The 17,866-nt window shown below is 40.0% G+C and overlaps 2 pseudogenes; both read left to right on the top strand.

The window, feature by feature from the left end:
* Window positions 1–1,557: 1,557 nt before the first annotated feature.
* LOC127130035 (nucleobase-ascorbate transporter 4-like) lies at window positions 1,558–7,530 on the top strand (annotated as a pseudogene).
* A 4,084-nt stretch (window positions 7,531–11,614) lies between these two features.
* Window positions 11,615–17,866, top strand: part of LOC127130034 (nucleobase-ascorbate transporter 4-like) — a 59,539-nt pseudogene continuing 53,287 nt past the window's right edge.

Here is a 17,866-nt window from a genome sequence, read left to right as displayed (position 1 = left end):
TTTCTAAGTTACCTTCTTCGTGTTTGGAAAAAAGATAGTGATATCTGAGAAGCTGATAGCCAAACTCATTGGACATGATAAGTCTGGTATAAGGTGTGAACAAATGGTGGAAAAGGAATCCAATTTGATTGATAATCATATTCCTCAATAATCACTCTAGTTAGATCAATAATCATATTCCTCATTTGAAGTTTTGGGCTATAATCCTTCTTGGATGCATTCATCCCAAACCATAAAGTAACTCATATGATTGCATCAATGGTAACCAACAATATATACTTTACTATATTGAATCTGAAAAGAAGGTGAATCTTCATGTACTTCTATTTCAGCATCTAACAGAGATTGTAAGGGATACTATAGGTGGTAGCAAAAGGATAAAGAGCTACATCCATATAGGTAGGATGATCTCATACATTCTGATGGAAAGCCAACTTATTAACTCTCTAACATATGACAAATTCTCCAAAGGTATACAACCTCTGGCTTGTAGGATGTTGAATGCCAAGGCTCTAAAGAATATGGGGATTATTACTGAAGTGATAAGTCCGCCTGCTAAATTTCCCAAGGATATCATCCTCAACGGAAGGATTCCTTTAAATATTTCCCTATCTTCTCAAATCCATATCCTCTGAAAGAGGTGGTAGAATTTCTGGAGAAGTGTCATGTTGGTGCTCTTCTGGAAGCTTCTTAAGCTATATCTCATAAGAAGAAGAGGAATACTGCTAAGAAGCATTCTGAAAGGATGGCCAAGAAGTTTAAATCTTCTAGAGAGCATTGGGATACTTCTGCTGAAGAACCCAGAGCCTCTGAAGCTACTTCTAAAATGAATGCTCCTTCTGAAGCTCGTCGTCCTACTGTTGTTTACAGTTCATCCATTTCAACAACCACACCACTTTCATATATCTCTTTCCCACATACCTCTTTACAAGGTTTCTCACTCCCTTCAACCACTCTTTCTCACAATGTTCCTTATGTTCTGGAACCAATATCTTTTGCTCCCTAATCCTCAAATCTAGATATCACCATTCCACCACCCTCGCCATCTATTTCTGAAATTCTAACATCCACCATCTCACCAACACCTCAACCATTATTACCACTTTTTCTTGTATCCCACCTCATTCAATCATAAAACCCTCAACCATCAATCCCCACTCACTCTAACATCCCTATTGCAGAATCAAACATTGATTTTGATAATGAGCCAGAAGTTGAGCTCCTAGCCCTTCTAGATAGAACCCCTCAGCCCTACTCTGACCAAACGACCTCTCAAACCAACATTCACCCAACACCCTTGGATGAATTGTTTACTCAATTTGAAGGTGAGGCTGCTGGCAAACTTAATGCTTTCACTGAGGCTTGAACTTCTAACAAAACCTCTCTGAAATGTGTTCTCTAACTAACAACTTCAGAAGTCTGATAGAAGCCAGCTCTGAAGAGTTGGAGATTACTTTCCTGAAGGAAGATAAAAGGAACTTCCATGCCAGACTCTCTGATATAGTTGAACCTTTACTTTAGAAGGTTCCTCCAACACTTCTGCTTCCTGACCCAGTAATGACTCCACCTCCTTCTCCAGACCAGAATACTATGGTTGCTTCTAAGATTTCTTTTGAATATGGAAGTAACTATGGACTCAAGAAGACTATGGTTTCTGAGGAATTTATTTTGAAGACTTTGGTGCATCTTGTGGCTGAGAATTCTGAAGTTAAAGAGAGACTCAAGCATCAGGATGAAAAGACTTCAAAGATTGAAGGGATTCTTAGAGAGATATTATCAAGACTATCACCCCCTCGTAAACCTTAGTTTTTTAAAAACATTGTGTTATCTTTGTTTTCTGTTTCACTTTTGTAGTGAGTTTTCTGTTTAATGAAATGAAAATTCTATTCTTGGTTTACTTTGTATTTTATTTTATCTTTTTGAATGATGACAGAGGGGATGAAAGAGTGAATCTGATTTTGATATATCTAATTCTAATTCTAAAACCCAAACATGTCTTTATATGTTCTGACATTGGTAATTCTGAGAACTTTGAAAAAGTTCATCATGTTAACCAAGTGTTTCAGGTTCTAAGGCATTAACCAAGGAAGTTGAATCAAGTTCATAGGAACCAGAATTATGTTTAAGAATCAGGCTTATGTTCTGAATAGTTAACTAAGCAGTTTGCAGTTAACCATACATATTCTTATTCTGAACTAAGTTCAAGTGATCAAGGTTAAACCAGGCGTATACAAGCTTTGAACCAGATATATACAAGTTCAGATAAGAACCAGACATGAGGAATATAACCAGGATATGAAAGCTCTGACAAATTATGCTCTGTGACGAGATTGATATCCAGACTTTCTGACACTCAAGCAAGGATTCTGAATGAAATACTTATGTACCCAAGTTGTTGCATTATGGGAAGTTACTTCATCCATTACAACCAGGCTTCTGCCTTATGGGAAGATAACAACCATGCTTCCTTAATCAAGCTTCTGCCTTATGGGAAGTTATTAATTTCATGCTGACTGGGATTTTTATATGTGCTAAGATTATTTTAAGTCTTAAATTCAGGGGGAGCTTGCAAACCTAACTCTGATTTTCTAAGATGAAAAATAATTTTTAACAGTATAAATTTCAGGGGGAGCTTACAAACCCCACTCTGATAATTTTATATGATTAAACCAAGTAAAAATTGTTCATCAAAATACATGGTTTTGTCATCATCAAAATGGGGGAGATTGTAAGAATAAGATTTGGTTCTTCATATGGTCTTTAGTTTTGATGATAACAATGCATTGTTTCTTAGAGAATAGTTTTGTACATTAATGGTTTTTATATAGTGTGTAGATTTTGCTAACAGGTTTTGACTCTGAAGCATTGACATGTGACATCATCAGATTCTAGAATCAACACACTCTGACTCTGAAGAGATACAAGTCCTTTACAATATGATGTCAAGTTCAAGAAAGATCTTAGACTACAGTTCTAATGAACGTTTGCGCTAAAGCTTTTGACTATGACTCTAATTAAAGAGGCTTTAAAGGATTTCCAGCCTTCAAGATTTTGCGCTCAAGTTCTGAAGAACAAGATCTGAAGACTTTGAAGACCGGGTTCTGAGGAACTGTGTCAAGACTCTGAAGATCGGGGTTCTAAATATTATGTCAACAAGTATCATACTCCTTCTAATCATGATTCAACATAATTTCATCAGAAGCCTCTGAAGATTAGAAGATAAGATCAAAAGGTTTTGCATCAAAAAAATAGTACACAGTACAAGATCACCTTTCCCTCCACTACGGTGATTTTGTGGGCTAAGGACAGTACTATTGTACCATTTTGTCTCCTATATGCAAACTGTTACACAAAGAGACAACTGTAATTTGCTATTCCAATTATACCCTCCAACGGATCTTTTAACTGCCGATATAAAGGAGTCTTTGAAGAATGGAAGAAGTTGCTAATGCTCATGCTTGTTAATGCTTACGCTATTGAACATACACACGCTCTCTACTAAAGTATATTATTTTATGTGCATAGTTTTTGTAAATACACAAGAGTATTTGCTCGTTATCGTAAGAAGATATACATTGTATTTAACTTGTGCTAATTTGCTTTCTTAGAAGCAATACTTGTAAACACACACTTGTAAATCTCAAAGTTGTTTGAGTGGTTTACTTAAGTCACTAGGTTTTAGTCAGATAGACTTAAGAAGACAAATATGGTTTGTCTTTGTGGTGTTTGTAATCAATTTCAGTTACAGTTGATTAAGTACTTATTGAGAAGGAAAATCACCTTGGTGGGGTGGGGTGGAGGTAGCTTCGTTAATAACGAACCAATATAAAAATAACTTTGTTATTTTTCTTGTTCGTGTTATTGTTTGATTGAGTTGGTTTTGAAAAAGCTTTTATTTTTAGAGACCCAATTCAAACCCCATTTATTGTGTTTCTTTCCACCTTCAGGAATTTCCTCGAGCCCTCTAGAAAGATTGGAAATCAAGTCTTTGGGGATTGATGCAGGTCGTGCTTCTTAGACGTGATTTATTAGAAGTAACCCCGCCTGAGGGGGCGTTAAGTACCTCAGGAATAGTAACATATGGCTCGAAGATGAGACGCTAAGTCTCTCAGGTAGGGATTTAATTAGCTTAAGGAAGCTAAGTTCCTTGAATAATATATGGCTCGACTGGGGGGAAAGAGTCCCCGAGATGAGGTATGTTGAACTTTTAGGTGGGACTTTCATTGAGCCCTCTAGTAATACTGGAAATCAACTCTTCGAGGCTTTATATAGGTCACACCTCTTAGGCATGATTTATTAGAATAACCCCTCTTGAAGGGGCTCTAATTCCCTCATGCGTAGTAATATGTGGCTCAGCTGAAGAGACCCTAAGTCTCTCAGGAAAGCATTTAATTAGCTTGAGGAAACTAATTTCCTCGAATAATGTATAGGCGGCTAAGGGATAGAATCCCCCAGGTGATGCATGTTTACCTTTTGGAAAGGACTTTCGCTGAACCCTCAAGCAAGACTGGAAATCATGTCTCCGGGGCTTGATATAGGTCACGCCTACGCCTTTTAGGCGTTATATATTATAAGTAACCCTGCCTGAGGGGGAACTAAGTCCCTCAAACATAGTAATATGTGGCTCGACTAACGAGATAATAAGTCTCCCAGGCAAGAATTTAATTAGCTTGAGGAAGCTTACTTCCTCAAATAATGTGTGGCCCGGTTGGGGGACAGAGTCCCCCAGACGAGGCATGTTGACCTTTCATGCGGGACTTTCATCGAGCCCTCTAGCAAGACTATAAATCAAGTATATAGGGCTTGATACAAGTCGTGCCTCTTAGGCATGATTTGTTAGAAGTAACCCCGCCTGAGGGGGAACTAAATCTCCTAGACATAGTAATATGTGGCTATAATGATGAGACACTAAGTCTCTAAGGCTAGAATTTAATTATCTTGAGGAAGCTAAGTTCCTCAAATAATGTAAGACACGACTAGGGGATATAGTCCCTCAGGTGAGGCGTATTAACCTTTTAGGCGGGACTTTCGTCGAGCCCTTTAGCAAGACTGTAAATTAACTCTCCAGGGCTCGATACAGGTCTCACCTCTTAGGCATACCTTAACCCAGTTATTGGTATAGTCCGAGAGACTACCAAAGGTTTTCCAAGGGAAGTCCGGTGAATGTATTTGCCTCGAGGGGCAGCAAGGATCTTCTTGTAGAAGTTCAACAGATGTACTTGCCTCAATGGGAGGAAAATAACTTCCTGTGGAAGTCCAGCGAATGTATTCTTCTTGATGGCCAAAAAAGATATTCCTATGGAAGTCCAACGAATGTATTGGCATCGAGGGGCGATAAGAATCTTCTTGTAGAAGTCCAGTGGATGTATCCTCCGCGAGGGGCGGCAAGGATCTTCATGTTGAAGTCCAGTGGATATATTAGGATCAATGGGCATCAAGGATCTTCCTGTGGAAGTCCAACGAATCTATTCGCCTCGAGGGAGGCAAGAATCTTCATGGGGAAATCCAATGGAAAGGTACTTTCAAAGAAGGGGATGCCCCTTATGTCATACCCCAATTTTGTCCGAGCATTTTAAAGTTTTGATCAAGCATTCACAATCATGAAGCACGGTGCATATACTCAAGACTCGGGGATCTCCACTTGATCAAAGTGTCACAGACCTAATCAGGTCTAGTTTCCTTTGAATGGGTTAGCAACTTTAGGTTCCCCTAAATCCTTCATCGTTCATAAATGGATTTCATTTTGTTGGGGTCACTCAAACAATCTTTAGGGCATAGCCATTCATTTTGTGTCTTTGGTTTAAGTCCATTGATTTTATGTACATCTTATGCATTCTTATAACCGCTAGTTCTAACCCGAATCCAGGGCCCAACAAACTTTCGTTTGATCATCATAGCTCACTCATGTTTTGTTTAAATTCATTTTCACCAAGTTATTTGTCACAAATCCACTTCCTATAATAGGTGTTTGATCCATGAGTCATGTCATGGTCTTTGTTCATTTTTTGCTAGGTCTATGGTTCATCCACAAGTGGTATCCATTGATTCATGATTAGTGGTTTATTTTGAGTCATGTTCTTAGCTCATTTACAATCTATGTCTAAATCATACATTTCAAGTTTATACCAAATTCAGTCATTACAATAGCAAATTCATGACAAAGATCTCATGCAACTAGCTATTAGATTACATTCCATTATTTATTACATGAAAAAGGTGTAAACTTTAGAGAAAAAAGAAGTTGATGAGTTTCAACCACATCCCGCCAAGGATCAACTTTCGGGTATTAATTACTGTGTTACAAGCTCACCTTCTTGGCCTAATAGGATTTTACTTGCGTATTCAACACTACCTTTTTATGCTTGGAACCATTGTCATTATTTCAACTGTACCTATTCCTGTGACGAGTGGTGGCAATGTGAAAATTTGAGATGATACAAACACTACCGTCTGTTGGAAGGATTAAGACATTGTTGCAGACCTGGTTTGGAACAAGGCTTCCTGTGGTTGTATGAGCGTCGTTTTCTTTTCTCATGCCTGCTATTGTTGTTGCTTTGTCAACCAGGATGGGTATGTTCCCTGATCTGCATGAGAGATTTAGACATTCAATGAGAGCCATACAAGGGAGCTTTGATTATTTCTTCTTTTGTTCAAATCATGATTGGCTTTTTTCGGATTCTGGGGAATTTTCACAAGGTTTCTCGGCCCTCTCAGTATGTTTCCTCTTGTCACTCTAATCGGCCTAGGATTCTTTGGCCTATGGTTTCCAAGATTGGCAGATTACGCTGAAATCGGTCTCCTTGCATTAGTGCTTCTAGTCATCCTATCCCAATACATTCCACAAAAGATGATATCAAAAGGAGTCGACCGCATTGCAATCATAGTCACAATTGAAGTTGCTTGGCTATTTGCTGAAATTTTGACAGTGGTTGGTGCATATAATAAAAAGACCACAACCGATTAAATTCAATTGCCATACTGACCAATCTGGTTGATCACCGCAGCTCGTTGCAATGGGGAACTTCTTTCTTTCAACGCGAGTGATTTTTTTTGCAATGATTGTTGTTTCTCTTGTTGCCATTGAAGAGTCAACTGGGACATTCATCACAGCGTCGAGATTTGGTAGTGTAATGCCTGTTCCACCTTCTGTACTAAATCGTGGCTTTGGCTGGCTGGGCATAGTCACTTCTTTTGGATAACATGTTTGGCATGGCAACTGGATCCGCTGCATCAGTCCAGAATGCAGGACTGTTGAGTCTATCACGAGTCAGGAGTCGGAGAGTCATTCAAATATCAGTTGGATTCATGCTCTTTTTCTCTATACTCGGTAAATTTAGAGTAGTGATGGTTGTAATACCATTGCAGGTAGAAGCAACTGTTTATTGCGTCCTCTTTGCCTACGTCGCATCAGTTAGATTTGGCTTTCTCCAATTCTGCAACCTGCAAAAGGAAATAATTTGCTTAAAGCCATATGGTCGCTATAACCACGTAGGGTATTGCCGAATGAATTGTAGATCAACTTACACCTAGAAGAAGCAAGCGAGATAGATATAAGCATGTATTTGAACAACTAACAGATATTTCCAACTATCTTCTAAAAAATCCTCATATCAGTAAAAACCAGAACAACCTTAACTAAAAGGTTGAATTTCACGTGACGGTAAAAAATCAGACTCTTACCATAATGAATACATGTTTTACATCAGTAGAAAGTCCATGAAGAGATTTAAACAAATATCCACGCTTTTTTTGGGTAGATATTACAAAACAAACCCGCCTTGCCACCTGCATCAAATTAAGGACCACACCAAATCTAGATGAGATTTTTATTCCAACGGAAAATCTTGGATTTTGGCCAGCTCACAGGTGAGAGACTTGGTAATCCAGAGCTCTATATAACAGACCACGAGTCTTTGCAAAAGGGGAGGGGAAAATACCGTCATTCTGTTGAAATCCCAAACGAACCTTACACTGAAAAGCTCCGCTAAACTTTTTGTATTCAACTCTGATTTTCACACTGAAAATCAGGGTTTGAAGAGCTTGACCCCATCAATCGTATGCAAACAACAATGACAAACAAGTGAGGACGAAAGAAGGGATAGATACCTGAAATCGTCACCACCACCAGAGTTTCGCCGGATTTCCAAAGTTCCTGAGAAACCTCGTCACCTTCGCTTTAGGTTTCAACGGAGGAACAATAACCGAGGTTCGTCCGATCTTCTTGTTGCGTTTGATGTTTCCCGTTTGGTAATGATCAAAGGCCTTTCTCATGTTTAGGGTGAGTTTTAAAAACGAATAAAGAGGAGAAGTATACCGCTTTATTTTCGATTTTAGTTTCCAAAGGAAACTTCCTTTTAAAAAATTCCCAGTAATTAATGGTATTATTAAAATAGGACTGGTTGGTTTTAATAAGGACGATTTATCATTAATGACTGTGTTTTCGAGACAGCAGTCTGTACGCTTTTTGCTGGCTACATACAGGCCACTTCATAAGCACGCTGTCCGCCATTGGGAAGGCCAAAAGGCCATTCGCCGCCACGTGTCTCTGGCAGCTGTATAGCTGTCGGCTGCCTTTCCTTGATGGGAGAGAAGACTCAGGCTTAAGGCCCGCTCCCTTTCTCCTTGTTGTTGTGCGCCCTAATGGGCCTCAGAGGCCATCAAGGCCCATCTCTTTTTTTGGATGATTTCTTTATTTTTTTTATTAGCATAGGATTGGTATGAATTTATTTGATTTAAAACATTAATTTTATTTATTAAGAAAAACTATATTATCATAATTATCTAATATTAATTATTTAATTTACTACAATTTAATTAATTAATATGTTGTATTATCATCATTTCTTACTTAGCATAACTTAGATAATTATTCACTTTTGGAATTTATATGAATTATTATTCTATGTTTGTTTCTTCATGTGTACAAATTATGGATTTCATATGTGTGGTGCATTACAATCATTTCAAATTCCATCAACTTAAAACCATTTCACTCAATTTCAAGAATAAACCATAAACTTCTCGATTCAATGTCGAGCCCACTTTCAAATACCCTTGTAAGTCGATTGCTCTTAGCATCGCCATCAACCTCACATAGCTTACTCTTGGGCTTTCTTACAATGAGACCTATTTGGTTATTGATTAACCGAGTAGATGAACAATACACTAAATAAAATTCATTTCATTTATAAACACGAATTCAATCCTTTTCCAAACCATTTAACTTCTAAAGAATTTTAAGCTTGGGATGAAAAGGAGATAGGAAGCGTTCGCTTCACTATTTCTCAAGCACTCGAATAATTGGCGTACGCCATATTGCTCGAGTTCTTGTCACCCGATTAAACCTTAATCATACAATATTTAAATCATTTCTTCCAAATCAATACAATTTCTAAAAACACTTTTGATTCTAAAATCATGGATGAAAAAGGATAGGAGGCGTACGCCTCACTATCTTTCGATTATTCAAATAATTGGCGTACGCCACATTGCTCGAATCTTCGTCATCAATTCAAAACCAATAATATAAACTCAAAATCATCATTATTGTCAAACACAGTTTCAAAAATAAACTTTAACTTAAACTTCAATAGGGAATGGGAGGCGTTCGCCTCACCACTCCTTGATTATTTGAATAATTGGCGTACGCCACATTGCTCAAATCATCGACCTCTCAAAACTCACCAATTCAAATCCAAACTATTTTCCTAATCAAATACGACATCTAAGAAACATATCTTTTACAATTTAAACTTCGGATGACAAAATATGGGAGGCGTTCGCCTCGCCATCTCTCGATTATTTGAATAATTGGCGTACGCCATATTGCACAAATTATTGACTTCCGACTAAAACACGCTAAATAAACATGGATAAGGGAATAGGAGGCGCACACCTCATTATTCTTTGAATAAGCAAGTAGGAGGCGTACGCCTCACTACCGTGCATATTCAACATCCACAAACAAACTTTCAAAATAATTCGAACGAAAAGGGAGTAGAAGGCGTTCACCTTATTATTCCTCGAAAGAATTGGACGATTGGTGTACACCACATTGCTCAATCTTTCATCGTTCTTCAAAAAACATCTCCAACAAATCAAATCTAATTTCTCGCCCCCGTGCGATCGAAACCAACCAAACCAAAACACCCAAACACATCAACTCAACTTGTCACCCCCACGTGACCAAAACCCTTTCAAAAGAACACTGTCAATCCTTTGTAATGCACACAACAAACCGGTGCTAGAGCCTCCACCGAGAGTAGACATGCCAGCGTTTAGCCGTTAGAACGCCGACCTACACAGTCGTTCATCAAACAAAACACACCAATTATTCATAGTAGCCCGAACTGCGAATGCTCTGATTTCCTTATTGCACTATAAGGATACGTACGTAGGAGATTGTTGTATCTTCGCGAGCACACTAATAAAAAACCTCCCAATTCCCCCTCCTGAGGTCTTCATCCATATCTATCATCGATTCTAATCACTCGAAGCAAGCAAATAATAGTCAATTAACAGTCAAATAGCAAAATCAGACTAAAAGGTTCCTGTTGAGTACAACGGACGTGAGGGGTGCTAATACCTTCCCCTTGCGTAATCGACTCCCGAACCCGAATATGGTTACGACGACCGTTATTCTTATTTCTAAAGGTTTTCTCGATATTTTCCTATTCCTTCATTGGGATAAATAAAGTTCGGTGGCGACTCTGTTTCGAACTAACATTTTTTCCACGTTCCATCGCGAGGGATCGCATTATCATTTTTTGAGGTGCGATAGACTAGCGACTCTGCTGGGGAGCCTGCTCCAAGCAAGAGAGAGTCTAGCCTAACTTAGTCTGATTTTGCTATGACTGTTGGAAGATATTCTTTCTTTCCATGTTTATCTCTTTGTATTTTATTTTGATTACTTGTGTTGTACGTAATGTGTTTTGATACTCTTATATGGGACTTGGTGTATGATGTGAGATAAGCTTCATACCCGAGCTTCGAGAAAAACTTAGAACCCGGAGTTGTGTAGTATTGAACCGAGGGGTGTACACCTCATTGGGACAATACGAAGACTCCACCTAGAGTAGATCTGTTTGGAGTTTCCATCATAATATGGCTAGCCCATCATTGTGGGGGAGGTTCTAAACACGGTCCGTGACTCTAGGGACCTCGCCTTAAACCCAAGTTTTGTTTTCATGATTGGTGATTGTGTAGTATTGAACCGAAGGGTCTACATCCTGTTCGAACAATACGAGAATCCCACTTAGATTAGATCAGTTCAAAACTCCCATCACGATGTGGCTAGCCCACCATTGCGAGGAAGCTTTGAACTTGATCCGTGAGTCTAAGTTCCTTCCTTGAAAACATAAATTTAGAACCTACCTTTGGGGAATTTTTAATCAGAGAGACCCGTGCTTCTTCCTATTATCCTGATGTACCCGACATATGAATGATCTTGAGCATCTGTATTCCTTTGTGGAAAACATGGCAATTTCATGCATTTGCATATCATAAACATGCATTGCATTTCATCTTCCAGAAACAAAAACTTACACCATATTCTACCCTTTGTCCAGTAACACTGACTACTCGACACCGGTACGAGACACGCCGCAATTACAAGATGACACTCGAACAACTTGAAGCAAACCAGGTTTCGATGAGAACAGACATTGACTCCATGCAGGAAAAGATGGATCGTTTGCTTGAAACCATGTTGCTCCTAGCCCAGAAGGAGAAAGATGCTGAGACTAACGCCGAAGCCAGAAGAGTTGCTGCCCAGTTTGGATCTCCATCACATAGCATCCCTGGAGTAACTAACCTTGATGGTAATCCTGCCCATCCTGAAGGAGGACCCATCCCTATTCCTGTTCCCATGGTCAACATGAATCCCCATGATCATTCTGCTACATCTGCTCGACATGGATCCATGATGGGTGATGAGGATCCATATGACGCTTTCTTTATGCCACAACCCGCCAAACTTGTTGTTGGAGGTATTCCAGACCCAGCTGTTGATAGACTCCATGCTCTGGAAGAGAAATTCAAGTCCTTGGAGGTTCACGTTACTCCCGGTTTGGACGCTGTTGATATGTGCCTGGTGCCAGGTTTAGTGATTCCACAAAAGTTCAAAGTCCCGGACTTTGACAAGTACAAAGGGATCAGCTGCCCAAGAACACACCTCAGAGCCTACTGTCGCAAGATGGCCGCCCACATCAGTAATGATCAACTCCTGATTCATTACTTCCAAGATAGCCTCAGTGGGGCATCCCTGGAGTGGTATATGCAACTGGAAAGAGGTCAGGTCCAATCATGGAGAGACCTTGTTGAAGCCTTCCTAAGGCATTATCAGTACAATACTGATCTAGCACCCAATCGCACACAGCTGCAAGATATGACTCAACGCAACAATGAGTCGTTCAAGGAATACGCCCAGCGGTGGAGAGAGCTTGCAGCTCGTGTCCAACCTCCTCTTCTTGATAAGGAGTTAATTGATATGTTTATGGGAACCCTGCCCACCCAGTACATGGAAAAGATGGTAGGATCCAGTTTCCCAACTTTTGCTGAGGTTGTCTCCGTGGGAGAACGAATCGAGAGCCGGATCAAGAAGGGAAAGTTACCCTGCACCGCTAATGCTTCAAGTGGGATGAAGAAACCCTATCCCAATCTCCCAAAGAAGCCAGAAGGTCAGACCAATGCTGTAATGAGAGGAGGGGGATATAGGGCACCTCCGTATACTCATACGTCTTACCCTCAGGTTGCTGCTGTCATCCCAACGCCATATCAGCAATCCTATCAGCAACAGTATCAACATCCTTATCAACAGTCGGCTTACCAACAACAACATCAAAATCAACAGCAACGTGCTCCACAACGTCAACCTAACCAACAGAGGGCAAGGAGGCCAGAAAGACATTTCGATCCTTTGCCAGTATCATATAGCAAGATCCTCTCCTACCTGCTAAAGGATGGATCGGTTGTTCTGAAGGAGATAGCACCTGCAACTCCACCATATCCTCTAGGTTATGATGCCAATGCTCACTGTGAGTATCACTTGGGTGCTCCAGGGCACACAATAGAGAACTGTAAGGCTTTCAAGCACAAGGTCCAGGACCTGATTGATAGTGAGGCAGTTACATTCACACCAGTGAGGCCAAACGTTGCAACAAATCCCATGCCAGCGCATGCAGAGTCGAGTGAAGGTCGAAGATAAAGCTTCCCACCGGCCTGAACAAGCAGAGCAATTCCGCCAAAGAATCCAAAGATGAAGGCCTGTTTATTTGAATGAAGGAGATCATTATGCCAGTTTTACCATTTTTGCATTCTTGTAATTTGATCTTGTTTGTTTAAGTACCGTATGCTTTAAACATTGTTATTTGTATTTGGTCTTATTAATGGGATGATTATGCATACTTTGAATCAATCTTTCATATTCACTCATCTATCACATTTGCAAATCACAAACACATACTTTTCCACTTCACCTTCTTCATCACACTATTGTTAGTAAATGTTGGAAGGAGGATGACGAAAGCAAAATACTCATAATTGCTGATTGTATATTGTCGGATAAAACCTTACTAATGATGTACAGGCATTGTTTCAAATCCCCAAACACTGGATAGATAATGAGTTAATCCCTAGTCAACCACTTCGAGCCTAGAAGTAGGAGTTTCTTTCATATCTAAAAAACCCTTACGCTTAACCTGGGGCAGGGTAGTGTTCAGTTAATCTGACCACATATACGAATTACAAAGATGAAATATCTCATACAAGGATCAACCACATGATATTCTTCGCACACATCTTGAAGTGTCGAAGAAACCATACAAATCCAAATTTTAGGTCTGTTGTTCTTCAATGACCAATGACTTGGCAGTCACAATTTCAAAAAAAAATCAAAGAAAGAGCCCGCTAAGTCAAACACCCAAAAAGGAGACTTAGGCAAAAACAGGGGCAATCCCGATGGATTAAAGCTTCAAACATAGCGGTCCATGCAAAAGTTAAGGATCAAAACAAAATCGAGCGAGACAACGAAAGTCTCCAACAAAACAAAACAAGATTCAGTGACCACCATACCAAAATCGAAGGGTCACCAACATCCAAAAAAACGAAGTAAGGTGGTTGCCATTCCAAGAGACCTTGAATCACCATCTTTATCCTTACAGCTGCAAAAGACGAATGTGTGTGAACTAACTGAACATAGGATTGGAGATCATCATGAAGAAGGGGTGGGTTAAAATAAACTTTGAGCCTTATATCCTTTTGTTTCAATAACCATGAACCAAGCTGTAAGACCCCAATTTTGACCCTAAGATCCCTCATGGCATCATAACATTGCATTTGCATAGCCGCAAGAATCATAAGCATCTTGGTTCCCTTTGCCTTTGGGTGGGACTCCTTGTGATTGGTTTGAGATCACCAAGCATGCTTGAATTATATATCATTGTTTCTCTTATTTTTGTTTACTAACCAAAAGCACAAAAATGTGTCACTAACATCTTTTGTTTGAAGCTTGAGTATCATCCAAGACACTTTGTGGATCCTATTCGGGTGATCAGTCAATACAAGGGAAAGACTTGAGTTACTCCCAACAGGTTCAAATGGGGCATATTCATCATTCAAAATGCTAATCTGGAAAGAGAAAAATTTGTCTCTGAGCTGTCATGCTCGCTAGGCGAGCATCATGGTTCGCTTAGCGAAAGGAACTGTCATGCTCGCTAAGCGAGCAGATCCTTCGCTAGGCAAAGCGCGCGTATTTTAGAAAATAACAAAAAGTTATGGGTTTGAGCTGCCCTCATTTGAAGCCCATCAAGTCACCAAAATCAGGTTATAAATACCAGAGCTTCATTTGAGAAAAACAGGCTGGAGACTATTACAAACCCTGGAGAAAAAGAGAGGGAAAAGAAGAGAAAGGGAAACCTACGAACTAATCTGCAGCAACCTCCAGGCAGCTCTGAGAAGTTCACCCTGACTCACACACTTTTTCACCTCCGCCTCACGCAAACCCTCACATTGCCTTGCAAACCCAGCCGTGCCATTCGATTTTTATCGGTCTCTCTAATCAGGTTTGCCCTTATTCCCATTACTTTCAATTTGAATGCTCTGAATGTATGAGGTATCGTTTAGTTTTTGCCCACGGGTTTAGATATGCATGAATGTGTAAACAATACCTTGAATGTTTTGATCACTTAATTTCTGAGATGGAGGCCATAGGATTTGGAATCCCTAAAATCGTACTGTTATCAATGGGAAATCCAGAACCCGCAGGCGTTCGCTAGCACCTTCGCTAGGCGAGCCTGCAACGAAGCTTCGCTAAGCTTTCGCTAAGCGATGCAGCAGCGATCGCGACAGCATTTGTGTTTTCTGTTTGCTCTAACCCGTTTTGTGTTTGTTATGGCATTGTTTTCTCCCGATTCCATCCTGTTACTCTAACCTTTTTGTTGAGTTTTTGTAAGGACTCACATACTCTTGCAGGGATAGCTTGTTTGGTGTTCCGCTTTATTTGTGGGATACCACCCTGGAGGTCTATTCCGATTACCTGTGCTGACTTGCTTTCTTTGATGGTGTTTAGCTTGGAAGAGTCTTTGGGTTTCTTATTTATCTAATTGTTGTTACTTCGGATCTTTATCCGTACGGTAGATCTCTCAATCCCTTTACTTTTCCCGCATGTTACCGATTTCTTAGGTTTCGTATAGCCTCTCGTGGCATGTCATTTAAGGTAGCGCGGTTCCTTCGTCTAGGGCTGCCCTTTTGCATGAACATCCCTAAAACACCAACAACTCATTGATTTTTCTTCTCCTAAGAACACGTTTACTCCTTCTACTACAGGCGATTAAGTCTCCAAAGGTCGAGTATCCGGTAGATTGCGTAGTAACGTCGTTCAACCCTTACCCCGTAGTTAGTCGAACTACGTTTCGCTCTGATTCTCATTCCAGATGAGATACGTATGCATAAGATGCGATGTCTTATCGAGCACACTTCCCTTTAACCCATAGGTAGTCGAGCTACGAAGACTCTGATTCTCAGATTCAGATGAGATACGTATGCAGTGGATGCGACATCCGTGCGAGTCATTTTCTTTTGACCCTTCTTTTAGTAAGTAGTGCATTAGATAAACATACACGCTTTTCTCATCCCTTCAATCATGTTTGCACAAATAAATTTTCACCAAAACAACAACCTTTGCAACATATGTGAAAAGGGCTCCCTAGGAGTACCTAGGATGCTTTGGGTGCCTAACACCTTCCCATTGCATAACCAACCCCCTTACCTAGATCTCTGACATTTTTACTAGTTTTTGATTCGATAAAACTTTTAGGTTTTTGTTCGCTTTCTAACCATTCCTTTGGATAAATAGAAGTGCGGTGGCGACTCGACTTGCATGATTTACCTTGGATTTAGTCAATATCTCTAATGGTAACGAATACCCCGCTACACAAGCCACGTTACAACCTTCAAAAGACCTAATTGAAGTAAGGTTTGTTCTGAAAGTATACTATAGCAAGGTTGAGTAAACTGACTCCTAGAGATTTGTTAATATTCTCTTCTCACTTTACACTCACACACTAGCTAAATCAGCACCGCGTTTGGACTCATGATCCACTCGCCACACACTACCACAACACTCCAAATGAATAATTGTTTTTCAAAACTTGCATAACTGTTGCATTAAAATCACCATTTCTTGAATAACAATTCTTAATTGTCAGTCAGTACTTGACATCGAGAAAATTCCAACAAGGGGCAATTTAAGAGGCACTTGATCGTTGGTGCTGACACGAATCAAATCCATCTCACCATCCTGTGAACCAAGGGCACAACATCTCTTGATTATATTGACTTAAGAAGCAGTCAGTATAAGATAAATCTCCAAGCATCGGTTGATCAGGGAGGAAAGACACTTCAATACTCAATCCGTCTGAGGCGGGTCCCTCAAAGGCTAATCAGGGGCAGACCATTGCAAGATTCAGGAGCTAAAAAAAAAACTCAGACCATATCACGGGATGATCACTCCTAAAGGTTTCCTTTCAAGGAGGATTCCTTTGAATACCCTACATGCTGGGGCAAGACAAGTTGCACGGGGCAAATTCCCTTCATATCTTCGAGACAATCAAGCAGATTGCGTCGGACAGTAGTGACTGCTTGAATCCACAACCAAAACGTCGAAAGTTTATACCAGTACAACATCATACCTTGACAAGAATCCTTAGGGCACGTCAAAAGCATAATCATCATGCGTTGATCACGTCGCTATGCTCAGTTACGGGCTGGCCAAACGCATCAGAAGAAGAAATCGAGATCTTCTCAAAAGACAAAGATACAACATATCAGAAGGAATCAAACTTGGGGCACCAAGAGTATCCGCATCTATTACGTGTTCATCACATCATCAACTACCGAGTGTCGGGAATTCAGATCCTTCCACCAATCAATAGCTCAATCCACAACGACAATTACAAAAAAAGCTAAAGCCCACCTTGCTAGCATTCCACATAAAAACAAATACAACCAGCGTTGGTGTCCACAAAATACATCGCCTTTGAAAAGGGGGGGCAATCCTTATCAAACCAATCATTCTTTTCATTCAAACATGCGACACATACATTACATTCATCATCTCATACATCTTTGCATGCATATCACTTACGCATATAACACAAATCAAAATCCAAGGTTTAGTCGTAGGCATCCAGGCCAACCCTCAGTTGAGTCATTGTCACTTCCTCTAAGTGAGTTCCTGCCCTACTATTGGGCGTTCCCCATTGAGTTATATCTTTCAACCTTTTGTTGATAAGATGTTATCCTCAGCTAAGTCAAACATTGTTTCTTTAGACACTTACCCTGGCTTCACGTTGAGCGTCCCTCAATGAGT

Source organism: Lathyrus oleraceus, chromosome 3 (assembly GCF_024323335.1).
Source record: "Lathyrus oleraceus cultivar Zhongwan6 chromosome 3, CAAS_Psat_ZW6_1.0, whole genome shotgun sequence".
Taxonomy (NCBI): domain Eukaryota; kingdom Viridiplantae; phylum Streptophyta; class Magnoliopsida; order Fabales; family Fabaceae; genus Lathyrus; species Lathyrus oleraceus.
The sequence above is the reverse complement of the archived record's forward strand: the minus strand, read 5'-3'. Positions and strand labels throughout refer to the sequence as shown.